Source organism: Callithrix jacchus, chromosome 10 (genome assembly GCF_049354715.1).
Source record: "Callithrix jacchus isolate 240 chromosome 10, calJac240_pri, whole genome shotgun sequence".
Lineage (NCBI taxonomy): Eukaryota > Metazoa > Chordata > Mammalia > Primates > Cebidae > Callithrix > Callithrix jacchus.
The window spans coordinates 22,239,332-22,251,008 of record NC_133511.1 but is presented as its reverse complement, the minus strand read 5'-3'; the positions used below and the strand labels follow the sequence as shown (position 1 = coordinate 22,251,008).

At 44.8% G+C, this 11,677-nt stretch overlaps 1 long non-coding RNA gene and 2 other non-coding genes across 6 annotated transcripts in view; 2 read left to right on the top strand and 1 right to left on the bottom strand.

Annotated features, from left to right (window-relative positions):
* Positions 1-2,939: 2,939 nt before the first annotated feature.
* On the bottom strand, positions 2,940-3,130 carry LOC118146070 (U2 spliceosomal RNA). The gene has a single exon (XR_004731527.3). It is a non-coding gene; the product is annotated as a U2 spliceosomal RNA (small nuclear RNA).
* A 4,756-nt stretch (positions 3,131-7,886) lies between these two features.
* LOC128929089 (uncharacterized) overlaps positions 7,887-11,677 on the top strand; it is a 60,007-nt gene continuing 56,216 nt past the window's right edge. For 3 of the 4 annotated variants that reach the window (XR_008475015.2, XR_008475014.2, XR_008475013.2), the window contains exon 1: positions 8,855-11,581. This is a non-coding gene — a long non-coding RNA (uncharacterized LOC128929089). The other variant, XR_013523115.1, reaches the window with a different exon arrangement.
* On the top strand, positions 9,860-10,042 carry LOC118146074 (U2 spliceosomal RNA). The gene has a single exon (XR_004731530.3). It is a non-coding gene; the product is annotated as a U2 spliceosomal RNA (small nuclear RNA).

The following is an 11,677-nucleotide window of genomic DNA, read 5'->3' as shown; positions in this document are numbered from 1 at the left end:
CATTCAGAGGCTGCCTGAAAGTATCCTCTCATCCTGTCCTTTGGAAAATCTTGACTCATGATGCTAGGTACCTCTGAGAGAGAAGCAATGTTTTAAGGAGGAAGGGCAAGCAGAGGACATCTGAAGCCCAGGAGGAGAGAGTGGTTCATTGCGTCTCATAGAATGGAGACTTGAGACCTTCCTTATCTTGGGGGTTATGGAGCTGTAAGACTCAGAGCAGGGCGGGGATGCACTGTGGGCTGTAGCATAGGCAGTGGGTCCCAAGATGGTCCTAGACTCCCATCCCCAGGTACAGCATGAAAGTATGAGAACCAGAAGACTTGAAATACAATGGGGGTTGAGACAATGATGATATTAACAGTCATGTTATAAACTGAATATAGAAGTTTCTTTCTTGGTCTATGTCAGCTTTCTGGATCCCTGGGGGGCCTTAAGGGGGAGGAAGCAGCCATGAGAATGCCTGAGATTGAGCTGGGCATGGTGGCTCACCTCTATGATCCCAACGCTTTTGAAGCCAAGGCAGGTGGATCATCTGAGGTCAGGAGTTCCAGATCAGCCTGGCCAACATTCTGAAACCTGTCTCTACTAAAAATACAAAAAATTAGCTGGGTGTGGTGGCAGGTGCCTGTAATCCCAGCTACTAGGGAGGCTGAGGCAGGAGAATTGCTGAAATCCAGGAGGCGGAGGTTGCAGTGAGCCGAGATTGTGCCATTGCACTCCAGCCTGGGCAACAAGAGCAAGACTCCCTCTTAAAGAGAGAGAGAGAGAGAGAGAGAGAGAGAGAGAGAGGAGAGAGGGAGAGAAAACAAAATAAGCCTAGAGACGTATCCAAAAAGTAAAACAAAAAAAAGAATCCCCAAGATTGAATGCCCACCAGCCTAGTGAGATGGGAATTCAGAGCCAGATTTCTTTCTCATGCAGTTCTTTGAGTTATAATTCACATATTAAAAATTTATTTTTATTATTTTTAAAGACAGGGGTTACTCTGTTGCACTGGCTTGAGTGTGGCTCACTGCAGCCTTGATCTTCTGGGCTCAAGCCATCCTCCCAACTCACCTCCCCAGTAGCTGGGACTGCAGGCATGAGCCCCCTTACCCAGCTAATTTATTTCCATTTTTGATAGAGATGAGGTCTCACCATGGTGCCCAGGCTGGTCCTGAACTCTTGATCTCAAGCAATCTTTCCACCTACCTTCTCAAAGTGCTGGCATTACTCCTGTGAGCCACCACACCTGGCCAAAATTCACAATTTTAAAGTATACAGTTTGGTAGTTTTAGTTCTATGTGTACACAGAATTGTGGAACCATTAACATTATTAAATTCTAGAACATGTTCATTATTCCAAAAGAAATCCCATACACATCAGAAATCACTCTCCATTCTTCTCTTCCCCACCCCCAGGCAAACAATAACTTAGCTTCTGTTTCTATAGATTTGCCTATAGGAGACATTTCATATAGATTGAATTATGTAATATGTAACCTTTAATGTCTGACTTCTTTGACTTGGCAGAATGTTTCCTACGTCCATCCACCTTGTAGCATGTATCAGTACAAGTTTATTATGCCTAATCTGAAATCTAAAATGCTTCAAAATCTGAACTTTTTTTTTTTTTTTTTTTGAGACGGAGTTTCGCTGTTGTTACCCAGACTGGAGTGCAATGGCATGATCTCGGCTCACCGCAACCTCCGCCTTCTGGGTTCAGGCAATTCTCCTGCCTCACCCTCCCGAGTAGCTGGGACTACAGGCGCATACCACCATGCCCAGCTAATTTTTGTATTTTTTTTAGTAGAGACGGGGTTTCACCATGTTGACCAGGATGGTCTCGATCTCTTGACTTCGGCCTCCCAAAGTACTGGGATTATTATAGGCGTGAGCCACCGTGCCCGGCCCGAACATTTTTTTTTTTTTTAAATACAAGGACACGTATGTTTATTTTTTTTATTATTATTATTTTATTTATTTATTTTAGAGACGGAGTTTCGCTCTTGTTACCCAGGCTGGAGTGCAATGGAGCGATCTCGGCTTACCGCAACCTCCGCCTCATGGGTTCAGGCAATTCTCCTGCCTCAGCCTCCCGAGTAGCTGGGATTACAGGCCCGCACTACCATGCCCAGATAATTTTTTGTATTTTTAGTAGAGACGGGGTTTCACCATGTTGACCAGGATGGTCTCGATGTCTCGGCCTCCCAAAGTGCTGGGATTACAGGCTTGAGCCACCGCGCCAGGCCGACACGTATGTTAATTGAGGCACTATTTAGAATAGTAAAGACTTGGGGGAGGGGTGATATAAAAAAATAGAATAGCAAAAACTTGTAACCAACTCGAATGCACATCAATGATTCCCGGCAAACAGACACAGGAACGGAAAAACCAAAGTGTGAGTTGAACAATGAGGGGAACACCAAGGGGTGGAGCGGGGGCTTAGGCGAGAGAGAGCATTAGGACAAAGACACAATGCGTGCGATGCGGGTCTTCAAATATAGATGACTGCTTGATAGGTGCGGCAAACTACCATGGCACTGGCACACCCATGAAACAAATCTGCACGTTCCGCACCTGTAACCCGGAACTCAAATTCTTTAAAAAGAAATCGGGCCGGGCGCGATGACTCACACCGATAATCCCAGCACTTTGGGAGGCCGCGGCGGATGGATCACGAGGTCAAAAGATTGAGACAAAACCATCCTGGTCAACATGATAAAACCTCGTCTTTACTAAAACTACAAAAACTAGCTGGGCATAGTGGTGCGAGCCTGTAATCTCAACTTCTGGGGAGACTGAGGCAATGCTTGAACCCAGGAGGCAGAAACTGCGGCGAGCGGAAATCGCACAATTGTACTTTAATCTGGGTGACAACTACGAAACTCCGTATAAAAAGAAAAAAAGTGCTTCATAGCATATTTACTTCTGTTTTTGTAAACCGATTATATCCCCCAAAGGGGTGCACCGTTCCTGGATGTACTGCAATACCAGGTCGATGCGTGGAGTGGATGGAGCAAGCTCCTAATCCATCTCCTAGCTCCAAAAATGCGCTTAATACATTGTCCTCAGATAGAGGACGTATCAGATATTAAACTGATAAGAACAGATACTACACTTGATCTTAGCCAAAAGGCCGAGAAGCGATGCTGTCCCTTTCGTCTCCGCAGTTACCGTCCCACTCTCATCCACATTCAAGTCGCGGTGAGAGCTACAGCCTCGCTCCTTGTCTCACTTCCTCGATCTCTTCCACACCATTATTGATTCCATTACACACTCGGGCCGATTTCTTATTCTCCACGTTTGAAAAGGGAAATCTTACACCTGAGATTGTTCCGGCGTTCCCGGGCTTTGATTTCAAATTTACATGCTCCGCCCTTTCCCAGAGGGCGTGGTTTCCGCTGTTGACTCCGCCCCCGGGGTCGCCTCCGCTTGAAGAGCCGGGGCTTCGCCGGGGGCAACTTTCTTCTTTGTCTCAACCGAGCGAAAAGACAGAACCGAAAGAGACTGGGGGCGAAGGCAAGGGGGTCTGTGGCAGACACCTGCCATGTGTCTATCATTGCCCTGTGTCTACCATCGCCATGTCATACAGAATAAGTAGTTTCACTGCCCTAGTAATCCCATGGCTCACCTATTCATCTCGCTCTTCCTGGTCCTCCACGGAATCCCTGACAACAGTTGATCTTATTACAATCTTTACAGTTCTGCCTTTCCTAGAATGTCATGTGGTTAGAATCATACAGCACATGGCCTTTGCATCCTTGCCTCTCTAACGTAGCAGTTTGCATTTGGGTTTCTGCCATGTCTTTTTGTGGCTTGATGGCTCTTTTCATTACTGAATATTTCATTATATGAATGTATCACAGTTTGTCCATTCAGCTACTGAAGAACATCTTGGTTAAAATGTTTGGGATTTTTATTTTTTTATTTTTATTTTATTTTTTTTTTTTAATTTTTTATTGGATTATAGGTTTTGGGGTACATGAGCAGAGCATGCAAGACAGTTGCGTAGGTACACACATGGCAGTGTGCTTTGCTTTTCTTCTCCCCTTCACCCACATTTGGCATTTCTCCCCAGGCTATCCCTCCCCACCTCCCCCTCCCACTGGCCCTCCCCTTTTCCCCCCCAATAGACCCCAGTGTTTAGTACTCCCCTTTCTGTGTCCATGTGTTCTCATTTTTCATCACCCACCTATGAGTGAGAATATGCGGTGTTTCATTTTCTGTTCTTGTGTCAGTTTGCTAAGGATGATGTTTTCCAGATTCATCCATGTCCCTACAAACGACACGAACTCATCATTTCTGATTGCTGCATAATATTCCATGGTGTATATGTGCCACATTTTTCCAATCCAGTCTATTATCAATGGGCATTTGGGTTGATTCCAGGTCTTTGCTATTGTAAACATTTTTATTTTTTTGAGACAAAGTTTCACCCTTGTTCCCGGGCCGGAGAGCAATGGTGCAGTCTCAGCTCATCACAACCTCTGCCTGTCAGGTTCAAGCGATTCTCTTGTCTCAGTCTCCCGAGTAGCTGGGATTACAGGCATGCACCACCATGCTCGGCTAATTTTTTTCTTTTTCATATTTTTAGTAGAGACGGGGTTTCTCGACTTTGGTCAGGCTGGTCCCCAACTTCCAACCTCAGGTGATCCGTCCTCCTCGGCCTCCCAAACTGCTGGGATTACAGGAGTGAGTCACTGTGCCCAGCTCCATGTTTGGGATTTTGTGTGAACAGTTTTCAGCTCATTTGGGTAAACACCTAAGAGCATGATTATTGGATGACATGGAAGACAATGTTTAGCTTTCTAAGAAACTGCCAGACTGTTTTCCAAAGTAGGTGCACCATTTTCTTGTTTGTTTTTGAGACAGAGTCTCGCTCTGTCACTCAGGCTGGAGAGCAGGGATCTTGGCTCATGGCAACCTCTGTCTCTGGGGTTCAAGGTATTCTCCTGCCTCAGCCTTGCAGGTAGCTGGGATTGCAGGAGCCTGCCACCACGACCAGCTAATTTTTTTTGTTTTTAATAAAGACAGGGTTTCATCATGTCTTTATTAAGACATGATGACCAGACATGGTCACCATGTTGACCAGGCTGGTCTAGAACTCCTGACCTCAAGTGATCCACACACTTCAGCCTCCCAAAGTGCTGGGATTACAGGAGTGAGCCACTGTGCTGGGCCTAGCTACACTGTTTTCTTTTTTATTTTATTTTATTTTATTTTTTATGAGTAGAATCTCAAAGTACACTGTTCTCTAATCCTACCAGCAATGAAGGAGTGTTTCTGTTGCTCCACCTATTGGTATTTTAATTAGATTAGCATTAAGTTTATAGATTAGGAGTAATTGGACTTTCCACTATATTTATTGGTATTATCCAAGAATAGGATAGATTTTCCAATTTATGAAATCTTCATTTATATTGCGAGTAGCTTTTTTTTTTTTTTTTGAGAAGGAGTCTTGCTCTGTTGCCCAGCCTGGAAGGCAGTGACGTGATCTCGGCTCACTGCAACGTCCACCTCCCAGGTTCAAGCAACTCTCCTGCCTCAGCCTCCTGAGTAGCTGGGACTACAGGTGTGCACTTCCATGACCAACTAATTTTTTTGTATTTTTGGTAGAGCTGGGTTCTTGCCATGTTGGCCAGCCTGGTCTTGAACTCCTGATCTCAGATGATCCACCCACCTCGGCCTCCCAAAGTGCTAAGATTATAGGCATGAGTCACCTAACCTGGTCCCAAGTAATATTTAAAGTTTTCCCTAAGCTGTGTTGGGAAATAATTCTCCAGGGGCTCTCCTGTCTCTGCATGTCTTGGGTTTTTCTGCCTTTGTTCTAGACTATCTTTTCAAGGACGTACTATAGCAAACAGACTTAAAAGATAGAGTTAGTATCTCCCGTAGTGGCAAAGGCCAGGCATGTTTAAGGTCTAGTATAAAATATTCGGATTTCCTGAGCTCAGGCCTCTCATCCTATAGTGCAGATCACTGCAGGCTCAAGTGTCACCTGGCCCTCTTTTGCCCTGGCCTGCAGAAACTAGAGCTCAGGAAATTGTCACAGAAAATGCTAATAGTCTGACTATTGCAATTACTGTAACAAAATCTTTTGTTTCTGAGTAAGGAGTCTTACGTCTCTGCCACTGTCCATGAAACTGTGGCAGACTAAACTTTTAGCTCCCTTAAGTAGGGAAAGATGATTTTTTACTTAGTGGAAAGAAAACATGTTGTCTAGTAGAAAAAAATATGTTGTTGCTTCCATATAATGGAACTATTCTTATTATTTTAAAAGTCTAGTTTTAGATGTGTGATATTATCTATAATAGTGGTATTATCTATAATTACTGTAATTAGTACAGTGATATTATCTGCAGGAGCAATTGAGGATGTTACAAATTTTGTGAACTCTGACTATATATGACTCTTAAGCCAAGATTCTAACCCTGTGGCTAATGTTTAGTTTTACAATAGTAGTTTCAGTCTCTAAGCTAGGAAGGGGCTAGTTTCAGGAAGGAGCTATTGTCATCTTTGTTTTACAGTTGAACTGTAGGCTGGGTGCCATGGATCATGCCTTTAATCCCACCACTTTGGGAGGCTGAGGCGGGTGGATCACCTGAGGTCAGGAGTTTAAGACCAGCCTGGCCAACATAGCAAAACCCTGTCGCTACTAAAAATACAAAAATTAGCTGGGCGTGGTGGAAAACTGCTTGATCCTGGGAGGGGATGGCAGAGGTTGCAGTGAGCCGAGATTTCAACACTGCACTCCAGCCTGGGCAACAGAGTGAGACTCAATCAATCAATCAATCAATCAGAAAGAATTATGGCAGGGGCTTGAACTTTGGTAAAGAATAGGTATAGTTAAACAATGACCTATCATTTCTTAGCATTGTTTCTCAGAAGTTGTTTGCTGCTCCGGAGTCACATAACCGGGGTGTCATGAGATTTTTTAACTTCCCCAGCTACTCCTATAGATAACATCACTATTGTGAAATAAATAACTGGTCTTTGAGATATTTTTCAGATTTAGCAGACCAAGAGATGCTGCTGATTCTGAGACCCGGTCCCGGGAACTGAGGCAATTACACAAAGACACTTTAGACACCCTTTTGATTTCATCTCCAATCAATTGTTTCAGTGCCTGAGCTCCCTGCTTAGCAAAGTACTCTGAAAAACTCTAGCCTCCAAAATCTTGGGGCGGCATATTTGGTAAATACCTCCTATCCTTTGGCATGGCTGGCCCTGCAGTTATGAAACTCTTTCTTTGCTGCGATGCCTGCTGTTCTCAGGGCGTTTTTCTGGGCAGAAAGAACCCATCAAGTGTGACAGTGCTGGAATTACAGGCATGAGTCACTGTGCCTAGCCTGTATGAAGCATTTTAACTACATACAAGGTAACAGATAGCCAACTACTAATGAAAATGGCACAAGGTATAAGTGGCTTAAAAGAATTTAAAAGACAATAGAAAATATTTAAAATTGCATCAAAGCTTCCCATTTAAAGAGCAGGAGATGGGTGGGTATGTAAATTAGGATAGCCATTAAGTTATACACAGATGCCTCCAAAAACTCAGAGTTACCAAATGATCCAGCAATTTCACTTCTGAGTATTTACCCAAAAGATTTGAAATCGGTTTGTCTGCGCTCCCACAGTCATTGTATTGCTGGGTACAGTGGCTCATGTTTGTAATCCAAACACTTCAGGAGGCCCAGGCAGGCGGATTGCTTGAGCTCAGGTGTTTGAGACCAGCCTGGGCAACATAGCAAAACTCACACTCTACAAAAAATACAAAAGTTATCCCAGCACAGTGGCATACGCCTGTAGTCCCAGCTACTCGGGAGGCTGAGGTGGGAGAATGGCTTGAAGCCAAGAAGTGGCAGTTGCAGTGAGCTGAGGTTTCACCACTGTGCTCCCGCCTGGATAAAAGAGAGACTCTATGAAACAAAGAAACAAAAAGCCACACACACATAAAGAGAAACAAAAAGAAAAAGAAAACCTGTTCCTTGCAGTGATGTTTACATATTCACATTAGCCAACTGTTGGGATCAAACTAAGTAGCCCATCGATAGATAAACAGAGAAAGAAAATTTGGAGGTATACATGATGGAATGCTACTTGGACTTTAATAGAAGGGAATTCTGTTATTTGTGACAACATGAATAGAGTTAGAGAACCTTATGCCATGTGAAGTGAGCCAGGCACAGAAAAAAATACCATGTGTTCTCACTTATGTAAGGAACCTAAAACAATCAAACTCAAAGAAGCAGAGAGGAAGGTAGGAAGGAAGGAAGAAGGGAAGGGGAAAGGAAGGAAGGAAGAAAGGAAAAGACTCTATAGCTCTTTGAGAGAATAAGGTGGTACTATAAGTACTGCCATGGAAAGATTTTGAAAGCTGTAATTTCAAGGAAAAAAAATACAGACTGTGCTAAATCGTCCTGTTTATGTAAAAGGGGGACTACATATATGTGTTTATCTATGTTCATAAGAAATATCTGTGGAAGGAACGAAAACAGAACGAGATACTGTGATTGACTTTAAGAAGTGGTGAGGTGGTCCAAGAGTCAGGGATAAAAGACTCACCTATGTCTTTTTGCTATGTGCATTTATTATTTGATTTTAAATTATTATTTGATTATTTTACTTTAAGATTTCAGGTTTTTTCAAGTTTTGGGACATTTGCATTTTACTTATGGTTGAGCATCTCTAATCCCAAAATCCCAAATCCCAAAATGCTCCGATGAGCATCTCCTTTGAGCATCATTTTTAATTTTATTTTATTTTGAGCGTCATTTCAGCACTCAAAAAGTTTCAGATTTTCAAATGTTTACTGAGTGTCTTCCACATGCCAGGCACCAGACTAGCGCGGGGAAACAGGGGTAAGTACTGATGAGGGTCCCAGCCCCCAGTGGTAGGATTTCGTGGTGGGGGGGGGGAGATAAAGGATTGCCCAGAAGGGTGGTGAGCAGAGTAGCTAATATAAATAACAGGGTGCGATGAAATACATAGTCACATATGGGGCGGGTGCCGAGGGCCCTTCATTAAGGGACTGCTTCCTTGAGGGGTGATACCCAAGCGGCGTCCTGACAACCTGAGTCGAGTCAGAAGTAACGAGGAGAGGAGGAGGTGGAAGGAATCCACGTCCCAAGAGAGAGGCAACTTTCCCTACACAGCACAGGACACGGTCCGTGCACAGAAGCGACTGGAGTCGCAGGCACAGGGGCTGGGGAGGATCCTTGCTGGGCCCTCTCCATCCACGCCGCCGCCTCCCTCTGCCAGGTGTCTGCTATCGGCTTCTTGCCTGGCAGAGGAAGTCCAGTCCCTGCTCTGGGAAGCGCCTCCAGGCCTTCCGCTTCCCTGACTCGGAACTGGTCCCCGGTCCAGCAGGTAAACCCAGGAAGTACGAGGCTGGTCTCCACGCCAGCTGTGGACGAATTAAAGGCCCAGCGCAGCCTGGGCTCCTCTAGTGATGATGCCCTGAGACCTTGTCTTTCTCCAGGAAAACGTGGACCACTCTCTGCCTTCTACAGACCCCTCTCGCCCTCGTCCCCCAATCTATTTCTGTTTTGTCTTTCCGCTCAGTCGTTGCAAGCAAGGAAGCCCCGGCCGCCCTAGCGAAGGCGGCCCCGGGGGCGGAGTCAACCGCGGAGGTCACGCCCTCTGATAAAGGGCGGGGCATGCAAATTTGAAATCAAAGCCCGGGAACGCCGGAACAATCTCGGGTGTAAGAGTTCCCTTTTTAAACATGGAGAATAAGAAATCAGCCCGAATGTGTAATGGCATCAATAGTGGTGTGGAAGAGACCAAGAGGATGAGGCGAAGTGAAAGGCTGGAGCTCTCACCACGACTTGAATGTGTATGAGAGTGGGGTGGTGACTGCGGGGGCAAAAGACGTTTCCCTTTTTAGCTAAGATTATATGTGGTATTTGTTCTTATCAATTTGATACATGATATGTTCTCTATCTGACAGCAATGTGTCAAATGTATTTTTGGAGCTAGGGAAGAGAATAGGAGTTCGTTCTATATACTCTACGTATCGATCTGATATTGCAGTACTTCCAGAAACGGTCCAACTCCTTCAGGGAATACAGTTGGTCTGCAGAATTAGAATTAACGCTCCTGCGATGTAGCTTGTTTTTAGCCTCAGATAAGCCAGTTTTCTTCTTTCTTAGAAGGTGCTCTAAAGTTTTTCGTTTGCCAACGGTATATGTTGTGGGCTCTGGCCATTTGGAGGTACTTAATTTCAGCTTGGCCATTGAGTGATGGTGTTTTTATTAGAGAAATGGGGTGTACCACTTACCCATCCTGGACTTGGATGTTTCTTTCCTTTAAATTTGGGATACATGTGTGGAACCTGCAGGGTTGTTGCATGGGTCTGCATGTGCCATAGTAGTTTGTTGCACCTATCAACCAGTCATGTAGGTTCCAGGCCCTGCATGCAGTGGGTATTCGTCCTAATGCGCGTTCTCTCTCCCCTTCCCCGCTACTTCCCATCTGGCCTCAGTGTGTGATGTTCCTTTTCCTGTGTCCACGTGTTCTCATTGTTCAATTCACACTGCGGATGAGAGCATGCAGTGTTTGGTTTTCGGTTTCTGTGTCGCTTTGCTGGGAATGATGGCTTCCAGTTTCATCCATGTTCCTGCAGAAAATATGAACTCATTCTTTTTTATGGCTGCATGGTCATTCCATGGTGTTGTATGTACCACATTTTCTTTGTCCAGCCTGTCATTGATGGGCATTCGAATTGTTTCAAAGTCTTTGCTATTCTAAATAGTACCTCAATAAGCATAGGTGTCTATGTGTAAAAAAAAAATCAGATTTTGAAGCATTTTAGATTTCAGATTAGGCTAATAAACTCACACTGATACATGCTACAAGGTGGATGAAATTTGGAAACATTATGCCAAGTGAAAGAAGCCAGACACTAAAAGTTACATATTACATAATTCAATTTATATGAAATATCTAGAATAGGCAAATCTGTAGAAACAGAAGGCAAATTAGTGTTTGCTGGCGGCTGGAGGTGGGGAAGAGAAGAATGGAGAGTGATTACTGATGCGTATGGGATTTCTTTTGGAATAATGGCCGTGACCTGAGGGAGTGGCAGGATGGGAAGCCTGCGTTGTGAAACTGCAAGGCACACCCATGACCACAGTGCACTTGATGCAGCCTGTGGTCTGCAGAAGGGCATAGAGGCAGGGGGAGCTGAGGCCGGTGGGTATGGCAAGCTCATGGGGGAGCCAGAATTTGGTCTTAAAAAATTTGAAATGATTCTGCAGACAATGGAACATATTGGCTTTCCTGGAGGAGAGAAGTGTCCTATGTTTTAACCGCCCATCTGTGTGGACTGTACACAGAGAAGGAGAAACGCTAGAGTTATAGACATAGGTAAACCATGCAGGGGTCCTCGTGAGAGGAAACGCTGCATAATACTGGAAACTTCCCTCTGCCTTTTCTGTCAGACGAAAACTCTGGAAAGAGCCACCCTTCATATGAAGGAATGAACCAGTGCAGCCCATGGAGCCAGGATCTCAGCAAAGGCTGAGACTGACCCCCACCTGCTTGCCCATGTTGGATCTTGCACCTTCCATTCCAGATGTTTCACTGCCTGTAAGGGGTATGTTCCCACTCCATCCTGTTGACCTCTGCTGGTCACCTGCATGTGTGCACAGCGTTCAGAATAGTGTCTGACCCATAGCCAGTGCCACCTAAG